Here is a 15,375-nt window from a genome sequence, read left to right as displayed (position 1 = left end):
CCTGGTCAGTGCACTACTCTGCAAGATTTGCCAGGTTCCCCTTTTGTAACTCCTGTGGAGAGAACCAGTGAGCAAGGAAGAGCTAACAGGGTAGCTGAAATTAGACCTCAGTGTAACTGTGGATTACATCTGAAAAGCTATCTCCTGCTGCAGGGTTAACGACTATCTACATTCTAATAAAACTGTAAACTACCTCTTTTAGGATACTAAGATCAGTTTTTCTTTTTTTTTTTAAATACTTTTTTTTTTTAAAGAGAGAGAGGAGAGAAAGAATTTTAATATTTATTTTTTAGTTTTCGGTGGACCCAACATCTTTGTTTGTATGTGGTGCTGAGGATCGAACCCGGGCCGCACGCATGCCAGGCGAGCGCGCTACCGCTTGAGCCACATCCTCAATCCCAGATCAGTTTTTCTTTTATCAAGAGCACCATGCCGAGACACTAGAGTGGTTATTTCTTCCCTCAGTGTTCTCAATGCTTTTCTGCCTCTATGTTGTTCTTGTATCCAACATATTCCCATTAATGACATTTCTTTTTTTTCGGGGGTTGGGGGGAGCAGGGATTGAACCCAGGAGCACTCAACCACTGCGCCATATCCCCAGCCCTATTTTGTATTTTATTTAGAGACAGGGTCTTACTGAGTTGCTTAGCGCCCGGCCTATTAATGACATTTGTTTTTTTTCTTTTTGTGGTGCTGGGAATTGAACCCAGGGCCTTGTGCATTCGAGGGAAGCACTCTTCCAACTAAGCTATATCCCCAGCCCCATTCATGACATTTCTAATGATGCTGCCATGGTTCCCAAAAAAACAAAAGGCTCACCTTTTTTTTTTTTTTTTTTGACTGAGAACCACTATAATAATTTATGCCCCTAAATACTGAAAGAGAACACAATAAATATCAATATAAGACATAAATATCTTAAGAAACATTGGCTGGCCTTCTTTTAAAATTAAAAAAAAAAAGAAAAAAAAAGAAAGACATAAATATCTATATAAGAAATCATGCTGGGAGCTGGGGTTGTGGCTCAGTGGCAGAGCGCTTGCATAGCATGTGTGAGGCACTGGGTTTGATTCTCAGCACCACATATAAATAAATAAAATAAAAGTCCATTGACAACTAAAAAAAATAATAAATAAAAATAAAAATAAAATAAATCATGCCAGGCGCAGTGGCACACACATGTAATCCCAGCAGCTCCGGAGGCTGATGTAGGAGGATCTGGAGTTCAAAGCCAGCCTCAACAAATGCGAGGCACTAAGCAACTCAGTGAGACTCTGTCTCTAAATAAAATGCAAACTAGTGATGGGAATGTGGCTCAGTGGTTGAGTGCCCCTGAGTTCAATCCCCAGTAACACCCCCCCTCAAGGAAAAAGAAAAAGAAAAATCAGCAGGGCGTGGTGCAGACCTTGTCATCCTAGCTACTGGGGAGTTTAAGACAGGAAGAACGCAAGTTCAAAGCCAACTTAGGTAATTTAGTGAGTCTAACTCAAACTAAAAAATAAAAAGGACTGCGGATGCAGCCAAGGAAACAACCGGCTCTAGTGAGTGAAAAACGTAAAAATCTAGATTTCTGAATTCTAGTCTGGCTCAAGGAGAACTTGGTTATGTCCTTTTGCCTCTCCAGTTGTCTCTACATCTGTAACGCGTAAAAAAACATTAAGCTTCTCCCTTCCCCCCTCCCATCTCTTCGAGAGCATCCACCGAGTAACTGAACTATGTCACTAGGCTGAACGTCTTAGGGCGTGAGAAAATATCATTCCTTCCAGTGCATAAAACCACATACCCCAAGGAAAACAACTCAGTATAGCGCTCCCTCCTCTTTCTCCAAAAGAGCCACAGAAAAACTCGGAAGAGAGGGTGGGATGGAGCAGCACGTGACCAAATCGACCCGCAAGCCAAAGTGCTGCCCATGGTTACACGCCAATGAAAGGAGAGCAGGGCTTTGCTAGCATCTGGCACCCGGCGCCGGCGGCGCGGGCTCACACCGCAGCATGCAAGGGACTGTGAGAACCGGGCTTTAGGGTGTGCGACAGAGGGACCAGGCCAAAGCACCGAAGTCCCTTTATAGGATGGCAAGTACTGTGATCCTACAGTTGTTTCTAAGGCGTGTTAAAACAGTTGTGGAAAGGAAAGGAAGGGGAGCGGAGAGCACGTTCCAAACTGCACCGTCTCAGCTCTGGGCTGCGAGAAGCTCCTCGCACCTCCATCCGCCTGGGCACAGGACGGGGTCAGCACGAGGGCCCCGGGCAGCAGCGGAGCACGCGCGGGGACACAACGGTCTTCATTTGGGCCGAGGATGGGGACGCCCAGAAGCCTGTAATACTCGTGCCATCAGCGCTGGGAGCCCTCTGGCCCGGGACCAGACACGACAATCCCGGGGCAGGGATTCTTTGTTGGAGAGAAGCTTTATTTCTGACAAGGGACCCCCAGGGGCCAAGCCAGGGCCGACAGCAAGAGTCTGAGGACACAGCGAAAGGAAATGGCCAAGAGCTGGAGGCGAGAGCCAGCCCTTCGGCTCCCCCTAAGAAGGGCTCCCCCGAGGCCATTCTCCGGTGCAGACCCCAGACTCCTGTCGCTTTGGCCAAGAATCCAGAGGATGCGGAAGGCCGAGCCCCACGCCCCCTTGCTCCCCACTTTCGGGCCGCAAGCCTTCTAGTACTTACCGGGGCCCGAGGGCCCGTCTTCCTCGCCCGCGTCCAGTCCCCTCTCCCCTCCCAGCCCCCTCCTCACTTCACGTCCCCTCCTCCAGGGGTCGCAGCCATGTCCGTTACTGGCAACTCTAGGGGGCTTGCCTACCTTCCCGGACAACGGAGGCGCTGGCCAACAAGCTAAAGTTCCGGAAGCCGATTGGACGAGATTGGAGACAGACGGGGATATCTGGCTTCCTATTGGTTACGCGGCGCGCTGGGCTGTAGCTTCAACCGCCCCTCTGGGAGCCTGGCGGAATTATGTGCGAGGTGAGAGCCAGGAGAGAGCTCGGAGCCCCAGTCCTTACTCGGTTGTGATGCCTGGACTCCTTCTGCTCCAGAGGCCCTGACCAGAGGCAGGAGCACGGCTTTCGCCCGGATTAGTTTTCCCACGGAATTGTCCTAAAGAGATAGGCAGACTATATCCCCCTCCTTTTTTTTCTTTTTTAGTAAACCCTTTGCAGAGTGTCCCATTTCTCCTACTCTGTTCTAGCAATGTCCTGGTTGCCAGAAGAAATGTCTTGAGACGCCTTGCACAGAGACCTTGGAGTGAGTCCCTCAGGACTAATATTGCGTCCAAACCACTGGAGAATCTAAGGCAACACTGCTGTTTCCCCTTAACCTCTACTAAATTCTAAAGGGAAAAAACAGGTTTTAAAATTTTTTAGATAATTAGGGAAATCGCCTGGGAGACTTCCCTTGGGAAAACAAAGTAAGCCTGTGTCAGTGTTTGCTTGTTTTCCCAGAGATCTAAGTCTGGAAGACTTGTCTTAAAAAAAAAAAAAAAAAAACTGTTTATAAAATCAGAAAAGGACCATAGCTGGCCCTGGGAAATACTTACTTCTCCCTAATCATGTAATTAAAATTCCTCTTCCTCAGTTGGACAAGAAACTGCCATTTTACTACCTAACCATATTTTTAAACAGTTAATCTTTTGCCTAAAACACCCATAGAATCATGTCGCTTCCCTCCACACAAAAATCTGCAGTTTAGCAGGACATGATGGCACACACTTATAATGCCAGCCACTCAGGAGGCTGAGGCAAGAGGATCACAAGTTCAAGTTCAGTCTGTGCAATTTAGCTAGAGCTTGTCTCAAAAATTAAAAAGGGCTAGTAATGTTGCTCAGTGGTAGAGTGCCCCTGGGTTCAATCCTCAGTACCAAAAGAAAAGAAAAAAAATCTTCAGTTTATTTCTGCAAGTAGACAAGTCTAAATCTCTCCACCTGTTCTTCAAAGCCCTTCATAAACTCACTCAGGCATGTTTCCAGGCCTAACTTGACACAGGCCAAACTACTCCAGCAGCGGCAGATTCACCACCATCCCTAAACACATGGGAGAACTTCCCATCACTGCTCTTTTGCCTAATGGCTCCTCATACACTCGGGTTTCTTTCCTAATAAGCCAGTGCTCAAGTCCACGTGGATCCTCAAACACTGCCCTCACAAACATCTTCTCTGACTTAAGCTCATTGAATCTCTCCATATAGTGCTGTGTCTCCTCCTTTGTGTCTCCACTGCCACCTTTTCAAAACCATGCTTTGCGCAGCACTGTTTATTTGTGAAAGACTTCAAGCTCCCCAAGGCAGCTAGCTTATCCTGGCAGTTTCCACAGCACCTTACTGTTTGTTGAACTGAACTGTCCAATCGTCTGTGTCTTAGGTCTTTCTTCTTCATCCCCTAAAAGTCGCATGGTGCCTCTGGGAAATTAATGAACTCTGGACAGTCATCCGGCCCCTGTCCTGCTCCACATTGTGCCTAGGCTCCTCTGTCTACTCTGTTGGACTTTATGAATGTCACTTGATGAACTTCAGCTGAGTGCCTGCCAGTCTCAGGAGCTGTGCTTCACCCTCTGACCAGACCATTCTGTGCATCTCCTCAGCCATAAGGCTTTGCTGAAGCAGTAAGTCAAATTGCTCGAGTCACAGGTGCTGATGCCCCCATTCTAAATGAACCCTTTCGCAACTCTGAATCCTTAGCCATGTCTTACTGGAATCTAGCAACCCCAGGCAGCGATACTTCATTTTTTCTGAAGCCTCCTGTGTCTCCCAAGATAACCCTGATGAGAGGACCAAGGCCTACTAACAAGAGAGTTCTCATCTACTTCATCTACATCCTAATAGCCCTACAAGGAAGAGCTCTCTCCTCCCTTCCCCTTGTGTCCTAAGTCCCTTCCCCTCCAGCCTCACATGCTATTTCCCATCTTGAGACCTTAGCTGCTGCTGTTCCTTGTGCCAGAAATGCCCTTCTCATCTCCTTGCTTTCTGGTTGGCTCCTTATCAACCTTTAAGATCAGGTGGGCTCATCGATGCTCTGTTTTCTCATAATTCCCTGTGGATAATGTATCACCGTGCTTTCCACATTGTTGATCTCTTTGACAGGAAAATAATATTAATAATGCATGAGTATGCAGTCTCCTTCCCTCTTCCTGATTGCAGAGGAGGATTCTGTCATCCCTTGAGGCTTCTAACCATTGGACAGAATCAGAATAGTAACAAGAGGCAGGATTGAAAGCAACTGAGCCTTGAGTGATTTGACTGTCCTAGGATAGAAAGAGCAGTTGAAAGCAGTTGAGAAAGGAAGCCAGTTTAGGGTGGTACTAGGGATTGAACCCAGTGGCGCTCTACCTCTGAGCTATATCCCGAGCCCTTTTGTTAATTTTTTGTTTTGAGACAGGGTCTTACCAAATTGCCCAGGCTGACTTCAAACTTATGAGTCTCCTGCCCCAGTCTCCTGAGTTGCTGGGATTATAGGTGCGCACCACTGCACCCGAGTGAGAAATGAAGCCTCTTAAGAGAAGAGCAAGAAGAAGCAGAAAATTCTGGCATAGGGAAGAGTTGGAGAAAGTTTGGAGGGAGGGAAAAGAAAGGCTTTAGGGCAGAGTTAGAATATTTTGGCTGATTAGATAAAATACCTTTCCCCCTTATTCTGCTGCTGTGAAACAATTTTGAGAACCTAACAGGTAAATACAGAATCCCCTTAGCAGACAGGAGAAGGGAAAGAGAAATAAAATATAGGATTTTAAGCTCTCTTGTAAATAATTTAGGTAACTCCCCCTTTGGCATTTTTCTTAAGACACTACAATGAGATTTAAAGTTGCTTTACAATTATATTTGGTTTCCAGCCTGGGTTTCTTTGTATACAGTTCTGTGTAGAAGCTAGTACCCATTTATCCTTACTCTAATGTCTTTAGTTTCATCCTGTCTGTTGGATCTTCCTCTCCATTCCCACCTATATAAACACTCATGGTTCTAAAGGAAGGAAGGAAGGAAGGATAAGGAAGAGGAGAGGACCTTCAACATTAGACGACTTCCCCCATTTGCTGCTCCTTTGCAAATAGCCAGTGAATTGACCAGCAAGGGGATTCCCTTCAATGATGTGTCTGTAGCCAGTGCAGGAGCTCCCAGCAACTTCATCCCAGCTATTACAGTAAAGAGACGTATTGCTTCCTGTATTATGTGATCCTGTGGAATATTTATGTAATACAGCTGAAAATGCAATGTCACATGGCTTTAAGATACATGTCTCAAATGTCCTTAAATTAGCTTGGAATAAACTCTTTCAAAACCAGTCAACTACACAATGCCTTGATTGGTTAACCCACCTATGGCTCAGCGCATGTTTATTGAAGCCCGAGTAGTGCCAACATGGGGCTGCATGCCGAGCATTTAGTACTGCACAAAACTGCACAATACTTAGATCCCTGCCCTCTGGTCACTGATGTCCTACTGGAGCAGATAAGCCCTTAAACAAATATATAATTATGTCATCACAAGTGTGCAAAGGGCTGCAAATGGGCAGCTGGAGCAGCTACAACAGCACTGTGATCTAGTCTTGTCTTGGGTGGCTGAGGCAAGTTTTCCCAAAAAAGTAATTAAGGTTGAAATCTAAAAGATGACTATAAGTCACCCAATAAAAGAGGAGAAAAAAATATTCTAGACAGAGGGGGTGACATCAACAAAGGTCTCAAGGAAGGAGGGTAGAGTCTTGAAGCATTAAGGCATATTCCAACATGACCAAAGCAGTCCAGGGAAAGTGTCAAGGCTGGAGAAGTCAGTAAGCAGCCATGCAGGGTGGCTGGTACCACATCAAAGACTTTGAACTTTATTCTGAGGACACTGAAAAACAATGGGAAGATTTTTAAATGAAAGAAGGCCACATTCTGATTGTCATTTATAAAAATACTGAGTCTGAGCAGCTCAGGAGGCTGAGGCAGGAGGATAGAGTGTTCAAAGCCAGCGTAACTTAGCAAGGCATTAAGCAACTCAGTGAGACCCTGTCTCTAAATAAAATAAAAAAGAGGGCAGGGGATGTGGTTCAGTGGTTCAGTGCCCCTGAGTTTAATCCGTGGTACCAAAAAAACAAAACAAAACCTGAGTCTGGCTGCCAAGTAGGGAGTGCACTGCAAAGAAGTAAGAGCCACTTTGGGAAGCCTCAGAGGAGGTCATGCAGTAGGCTGAGCAACCAGGGCCCCTGCTAAAGTAGCAGCTGTCTGCATGGCAAGAAGTAGATAGGTCCAAGAGCTCTTAAGCAGGTAGAACAGGCCAAATCTAAAGGTCCATTGGACATAAGGTTTAAGGAGAAAGAAGGACTTACATATTGTCTCGGTTATAATGACAGAAAGCACGTCTGTCCTGCTCCAAGGTACCCAGAAGAGTATCAGAGCAAAGTATTGGGTAACAAGTCAGAATCAGAGCCATGTGCCTATAGTCCCAGCTACTTTGGAAGCTGAAGAGGAGATCACTTCAGCCCATTAGTTCAAGGCCAGTCTGAACAAAATAGTGAGACCCAGGTCTAAAAAAAGTAAAAAGGAAAAGCAAAGCAAACCACTGAACATGTACCCCCTGGAGAACATTCTTGTTCATAAGACTTCACTTCATCTAGATGGAGATAGGAGAAGTGAGTCAGAAAGTGCGAGTGATTCAGGCCTGATTCACGTTTTTTTCTAACTAGGAGCTACGTGCTGAGCCACCTGCAAGCTGAAACTAGCTCCTCCCACGGAGCATCCTGTGTCATTGCACCATCTTTTCCACCTAGTCATTTGTTTAAAGGTGACAGGAGGAAATGGTGGCCATTTGAAACCTCTAAGCTAAAATCTTTTAACTTCACTGAGTTAAACCACAATTACAGTTAGAATCCCTTGCCAGAAAAAACAAGGTCAGGATCCATAAGCTGCATTATCTGTTGTCGCAGCCAAAGTTTCAGACACTTCCAGGCTCTTTGAAAGCATGAACCAAAGGATCAAAGGAGGAGAGCAGACGGTTGACACAAGAGGAAGGCAAATATAAGGAACTGCTTTTTAATGGGAGAAGGTTTGATTTACTAATAAGCAAAAAATATTAAATTGAAAAGGATGCAGTATTTCCCACTTATTCAGTCAGATAAGAATAAAATTTAATAATGAGAGGCCTTGGTGAAACTAACATGTTTATACATTACTGCACAGTGTGTGTGCTCACAGTATTCTGTGGGACAGTCAGACCTCAGGTAATAAAAACCATGAAATGATCAACTCTTTGTCTTAATATCTCTCTCTCTCTCTCTCTCTCTCTCTCTCTCTCTCTCTCTCTCTCTCTCTCTCGTCTCTCTGTCTCTCTCTCTCTCCTTTCAATATTTGGATTGAATCAAGAGCCTAACACATGCTAGGCAAGTACCTTATCACTGAGGTATATCCCAGGCCCTTTAAAAAAAAATTGTTTTGAGTCACAGTCTTATTAAGTTGCCCAGGCTGGCCTCAGACTTGTGGTCCTCCAGCCTCAGCCTCCTGAGTAGCCAGAATTATAAGCAGGTACCATCATGCCCCACTTTGATAGTATCATTTTTTGTTTTGTTTTTGGTATGGGGGATTGAACCCAGGGGAGCTTAACCACACCACATTCCTAGCCCTTTTTATTTTTTTATGTTTTGAGACAGGGTCTTGCTAAGTTGCTTTAGAGCCTTGCTAAACTGCTACAGCAGGTTTCAACTTGTGATCCTCCTGCCTCAGCCTCCTGAGCTGCTGGAATTACAGGCCTGCACAACAGTGTCTGTCTGATTATCTCTTTTTATGATAATACAACCCTAGAAAAGAATTCCAAAGCTCTGTGTATCAGGTGTGTACTTGTGGGGTATATTAGATATAGCAATGAATAAGTCAATAGAAATTCCTCCCCCCACGGAGCTCACATTTTAGATGGGGTGGAGAGAGTTGTGATGGACTATAAACAAGAAATTAAAGTAATTTATATGTCAGATGTTGAGTGGTATTCAGAAAATAAAGCAGGGGTGTCGGGCATGGTGGTGCACACCTATGATCCTAGCTACTCTGGCAGCTGAGGCAGGAGGATTGAAAGTTCGAAGCCAGCTTCAGCAACTTAGCAAGGCCCTGTCTCAAAATTTAAAAATAAAATAAAAAGGACTGAGTGGCTCAGTGGTACAAGAAGTGGTAAAGCGTGCCCTGGGTTCAATCCCTGGTACCAAAAGAAAGAAAGGAAGGATTTAGGGGGTGGTGAGAGGGTGCCAAGGGCTACATTGTTTGAGAAAGGAATATGGAGTTGAGAGAATGCTTGACGTAAGGCATGTTGCCCTGACTGCCATTATGAGTATTTGTGCATGCGTGCATGTATGTGCATGTGTGTGTGTGTGAGTGTATGTGTGTGTGCAGATAGATGTAGATACTGCAAGCTCTGAGTGCTTTTGCTCTGGGCCTACCTGTGACTTCTCTGGACTGTTCTTAACCACCCTCTGAACTTTATTATTTCGAGCCGTGTGTTTTCCAGCACAGCCGCTCCTTCTGCAGGATTCACTGACCTGTGCCTTGACTCTCTAAGCAGACAGGAGCCTGCTATGTCCCAACTCATAAATGTGCTTGTTTTTCGATTTATGTATTCAAGTGAGGACAAACCCTAGGGTGAGGCCATGGGAGTCAAGTCTAAAATAACACAGACATTAGGGATTCTTAGCATCAAAGAAGTGCTTGCAGTCCTGCAGTCCTGGCACTCAGGAGGCTGAAGTGGGAGGATCACTTAAGCCCAGGAATTTGATAACAGCATAGGCAACATAGTGAGACCCTGTCTCAAAACAAAAATAATCTCGGGGGTTGTAGCTCAGTGGTAGAGCCATTGCCTAGCATGTGTGAAGCACTGGGTTTCTCAGCATCACATATAAACAAAAAGTTTCATCAGCAATTAAAAAAAAAAAAAAAAAGACCAAACAAAACCAAAAAAAAAAGAGTCTTAGTGGCCGAGCTATCAGACAGGTTCTCCATACAGGTAATGGTAGGACTTGGAGCAGATGGAAATTGTAGAGTTACAGATTATTGCCAGATGGCATGAATCTCAAAAGAAGAGGGGGTTGTAGGTTAAGGGTATAGTTCGGTGGTAGAGCACTTCGCGTAGCGTATGAGAGACTCTGGGTTTGATACCCAGCAGGGAAAAATAAAAATAAAAATAAAAAAAGAGGTGGTTTTCATGAGAAACAAAGCAGAATGGTCTAGAAGTTGCCACAAAAGCAAGGAAAACATTGCTGTACTTTCCAATCCTGAGGAACCTGAGTTTGGAACAAGTGCTGCCTTCACCCAGCAGTGGCAGAGAAAATGGCCTCTTGGTGGGAAATCCACTTCCCAGGAAATGGAAGGAGAGATCCTCTGAAGACCTTGAAGTAGTCAAAGAAGCAAAGGGCTTCAGATAGGGCCAGGGAAAGTCTGAGGGAGATGGCAATGAGAGAGATACTCGAAGGAAATGGCCCAGAGGTTGCAAAAGGGAAGCTAATGACAGGTGTTGGCATGTGGGTTGTAATAAGGACACCTGCTGAAATCGTCCAAGCTGTCCATTTTCAAGTAGCCAGTTCCTGTGTTCAGCATATTCTGTTGACCAGAGCCATTTATTTATTTATTTACTTACTTATTTTTGTGGGGCTGGAGATTGTACCCAGAGCCCCAGCGTACTAGGCAAGCACTCTACTGCTGAGCCCCAGCCTGGAAGAGCATTTTGCCTCTAAATTGCAAGTGCTATTTTTAGGATAAGGTGCCCCTTGGATATCTGCAACATGTCACGGTAATATCTCACTGGTGAGGGCTCTTCCTGGGCCCCGTGATTCAGTCAAGAGGTCCTGCTGGGGAACTTTTGCTATAAACACTGCCAACGAGGCAATTCTGACACTTTGGAAACAGGGGCACAACTATACAGCACAATAGGAGCATCAGGCCACATCACAATCTGCATTGCCAAACTGCAGTCACAGTCTGCAAAGTCTAAATCTCTGGGTAACAATGAATAGCCATCCAAAGACTTTGTTCACAGTAGCCTTAAGTGGGAAACAACTCAAATATCCATCAACAGGAGAGGGATAAACAGATGGCAGTATACCCATACAAGGGGACACTACTCAGCAATAAAAATAAATGAACCACTGATGCACATCACAACATGAATGAGTTGCATAGACACACCGAAGATGATTCTGAAGCCAGACATGGAAGATTATGTACCATTATAATCATGTTTCTATTCTACAGCGCTTTCTTTTCCAGTGCTAGGCATCAAACCCAGGACCTCATGCATGCTAGGCAAGTACTCTACCACTGAGCTACATCTTTGGCACTCCCCCACTGTTAAAATTTGGGGGGTGTACTAGGGATTTAACTCAGGGACACTTTACCACTGAATTACATCCCCAGCCTTTTTTTTTTTTTTTTTTTTTTTGAGACAAGTTTTCACTAAATTGTTGAGACTGGTCTTCTCTCTGTTTCAGCATCCCAAGTCACTGGGATTATAGGAGTGTGCTGCCATGCCCTGCTCCTTTCTTAAAAAATTTTGAGACAGGGTCTTGCTAAATGGCCGAAGTTGACTTTGAACATGGGATTCTCCTGTCTTAGTCTCCTGGGTAGCTGGGATTACAGGTGAGTACCACCAAGCCTGCCTTACAGTGATTGTTTATATATACTTTTGTGTTCTAACAGGGGCACCAAAACTCCTCTTGGGGAAGAAATTGTCTTTATTTAGAAACATAATTGGTAAATATTTTAAGAAAATACCCGGGGCCTTCGGTGCCACTGTTAGGACACAAAGGTATTGCATCAAAGCAGTAGAGAATAAGCCCAAATACTCTGCATTAAAAAGTAGTCCTAAAATTAGGAATTGGAAGAGAAAGAGAGGAAAGAGCAGAGAGTCTGAGTAATATGGAGGGAAGCTGGAGCCTCACTCATAGAAATGGCAAGGGATTTTAGGGGAAAAAAATATCCAGACGTTGAGTTTATGTCTCTATTGCTGCTTATTATTGTTCTACTGCATAAAACCCTGCATCTTCCCAGAAGTATTATTTTTTTTTGTACCGAGGATTGAACTCAGGGACATTCAACCCCTAAGCTACCTCCCCAGCCCTATTTCATATTTTCTTTAGAGACAGGGTCTCACTGAGTTGCTTAGCACCTCACCATGGCTGAGGCTGGCTTTGAACTCAAAATCTTCCTGTCTCAGCCTCCGGAACTGCTGGGATTACAGGTGTGCACCACTGGGTGCAGTTTCCCAGAACTTTTATAGAGAGAACCACACAGACACTTTGTGTAAATAGTTGGTTTAGTAAAAAGTAAGGTGTGTGTTTCACATCACGGTCCATTGCTGTTGGATCAGTAACTAGACCAGAAGGATTATGGGAGAATCCCTGAAGTGGCCAATTGGACTAGGAATCAGCAACCACCTTAACAGAAAACCTTGCAGAGAAGTGTTTTTTTTTTTTTTTTTTTTAATTTTTTTATTGTGAATCAGGGTTTAAGTTTCCTAGGCTGGCCTGGAACTTTGGATTCTTTTTTTTTTTTTTTTTTTAAAGAGAGAGTGAGAGAGGAGAGAGAGAGAATTTTTAATATTTATTTTTTAGTTCTCGGCGGACACAACATCTTTGTTGGTATGTGGTGCTGAGGATCGAACCCGGGCCGCATGTTCGCTAGGCGAGCGCGCTACCGCTTGAGCCACATCCCCAGCCCCCAGAGAAGTGTTTTGAACGGGGTTTAAAATAACAATGTCTAGATCCAAAAGAGCCAAGACAACCCCCTACGTTAAGCTACCTTTGTATAGTGATCGCAGGGGTCTCCAAAACTGGAAGGAGGATCCCAAGTTTGAGGCCAAGCTGGGCAACTTAGTGAGACCCTGTCACAAGGCCTGGGGATGTACCTCAGTGGTAGAAGCCTTGTTTAGCATGCGTGAGTTAGCTGGGTTTGATCCCCAGCATTGCCTAAATAAATAAAACAAAACCAGGCTGGCCCTACCTGGTGGATAGGCCTGCTCATTGGTGGATGTCCTCCCAGTCCAGTGGAACATTGGCTCCTCTCACAAGAGACACTTTAGTCAAAACAGGAAACAGTACAATATGAGACACTGGAACACTGCCAGTGAACTGTTAGGACCGTGGAGGGTGACCACCACGCCTCCTGGAACATAAACCATTAAGCTGGTCCATTCTTCTTCCTCTCAAAAAGACTTTCTTCTGCTTCCTGTGCTGGTCCCCCCCGCCACCTCCCGTTTTCTCCTTCCCAACCCAGGCTAACTCCTCTGCTGAATGACCCCTAGACATAGGAGTGGGCAGGACCTTCCCCTTCTGTATTTGACACGTCCTCTCGGATGCCTAATGAGCAGCTCAAGCTTACACATCCAAACCTTGCTCCCACCTCTGCTCTGCCCGAGCTGATCCTGTCTTCCTCTTTGCAGTGAATGGCACTGAAGCACACCAGCTGCTCTGTCTGGAAGCTGTCACCTTCGATTCCATCCTTTTCCTCACTCCCAGCTGGTGCCCTGGGCTCTCACTCCAAAACGCAATCACAAACTGCCCTCTTCTGTCACTTCCTAGTCTCCCAGCATGGTCCAGGCCTGCATGGTCAAGCCCTGCTAGACTATGGCAGGAGCTCCTCACTTGACATCTCTAGACATCTGCTTCTTCTCTAGGTTCCTATAATCAATTTCTACCTAAGAGCCAAAGTGTTCTTTTTACCAGAGAAGTCAGATCATATACCCACCCCCAACCTGAATTCCTTGAATGGCTTCTCATCACATTTAGACTAAAACCCTAAATCCTTCTTGTGGTGTTTCAATTATCTGTTGCTGCACAATAAATTACCCTAAAACTTGGTGGATTGTAAACAATAAATATCTATTATCCCAGACAGTTCATGTGGGTCAGGAATCTGGGGGAAGCTTAGTTGGATGAATCTGGCCCTGGAATCTCCCATGAGGCTACTGTCAAGATGCTGGTCAGGGCTGTAATCATCAGAAGGCTTGGCTAGGGCTGGAAGATCCAAGATGCCCCCTTCACAAGCCTGAAGAGCTCATAATGTCTGTGGACAGGAGGCCGCAGTTCTCCAGCCCATGAATGCTCCATAGAATTGCTTGAGTGACCTCAGGAAGAGACTGCTAGCTCCTTCTGGAATAAAGGATTTAAGGGAAAACCAAGCAGAATCCTCAATGTCTTTTATGATCTATTCTTAGAAGTCACGCCATCATTTCATCAATATCCTATTGGACTCAAAATAGCTCTCCTCAATGGAGGAGACAACCACACAGGAGTAATACCAAGAGGCAGGGGTCATTCAGGACCATCTTTGAGGCTTCTGTCACACATGGCCCCTGAGGCCCTTCCTACATATCCAACCTTACTTCCTGCCACTCTCCCCTGCTCCACATGCTTCCACCAGCCTGGCCTTCTTTCTTTTTCTCCAACATGCCCAGCATGTCCATGCTTCAGAACCTGTGTAGCAGCTGTTCCACAGCCAACATGCCTTTCCCTGAGAAGACCCCATAAGCAGAATGTACCCTTCTCCAAAATTGCTCCCCTGGCCTCCAACCTAATGCACATCCATCTCCATCAGGCCAACTTTGTATTTTTCAGGATACTGATCTCCACCTCCAAATTTTCTTGTGTATTCATGTAGTGCCAGTCTTCTTCCACTGGGATGTAATCTTTGGAGGAGCCAGAAGTTAGGTCCATTCTGGTTATCGCTGTTTCCCTCAACACATAGAGCAGTGCCCAGCACAGTCATGTCACTTTAGTGAACAAGTGAAGGAAGGGTTTTCCATGGTCTGATGCAGCATCCACAAGATTAGCCACCTGCACCAAGGTGGTGGCACATGCCTGTAATCCCAGTAACTCAGGAGGCTGAGGCAGGAGGTGGCAAGTGTGAGGCCAGCCTCAGCAATTGAGACCTTCAGCAATTTAGCAAGACTCTATCTCAAAATAAAAAATAAAAAGAACTGTGGGGAGGGGCTGGGTTGTGGCTCAGTGGTAGAGCGCTCACTTAGCACATGCAAGGCCCTGGGTTAGTTCCTCAGCACCATATAAAAATAAATACAAAGGGTTGGGGTTGTGACTCAGTAGCAAAGTACTTGTCTCAAATGTATGAGGCACTGGGTTGTATCCTTTGCACCACATAAAAATACATTAAAAAATAAAGTTGTTGTGTCCATCTACAAATAAAAAATATTTAAAGAAATAAATAAAAGAATTGTGTCCAACTATAACTAAAATTAAAAAAAAAAAGAACTGTGGGGATATAACTGTGGGGATGTAGCTCAGTGGTTAAGCATCTCTGGGTTCAATCTCCAGTACAAAAAAAAGCTACCTTCTTCTGACTTCATGCTTGCTAAATCTCCTTTCTTTTCTTTTTCTGCAGTACGAGGCATTGAACCTAGCCATGCTGTACCACTGAACTACATCCCCAGGCCTTTT

At 45.1% G+C, this 15,375-nt stretch overlaps 1 protein-coding gene across 5 annotated transcripts in view; it reads right to left on the bottom strand.

Moving 5' to 3' along the window:
• Tmem94 (transmembrane protein 94) overlaps positions 1–3,430 on the bottom strand; it is a 34,285-nt gene extending 30,855 nt beyond the window's left edge. For 3 of the 5 annotated variants that reach the window (XM_026404801.2, XM_026404807.2, XM_026404804.2), the window contains exon 1: positions 2,664–3,430. The gene's annotated coding sequence lies outside the window, so the exon portion shown is untranslated. The remainder of the gene's footprint in view (positions 1–2,663) is intronic. The other 2 variants (XM_026404803.2, XM_026404805.2) reach the window with 2 other exon arrangements.
• Positions 3,431–15,375: the final 11,945 nt, after the last annotated feature.

The sequence above is a fragment of the Urocitellus parryii genome, chromosome 7 (genome assembly GCF_045843805.1).
Source record: "Urocitellus parryii isolate mUroPar1 chromosome 7, mUroPar1.hap1, whole genome shotgun sequence".
Taxonomy (NCBI): Eukaryota; Metazoa; Chordata; class Mammalia; order Rodentia; family Sciuridae; genus Urocitellus; species Urocitellus parryii.
Note: the sequence above shows the minus strand (reverse complement) of the source record. Positions and strands in the feature narration are given on the sequence as shown.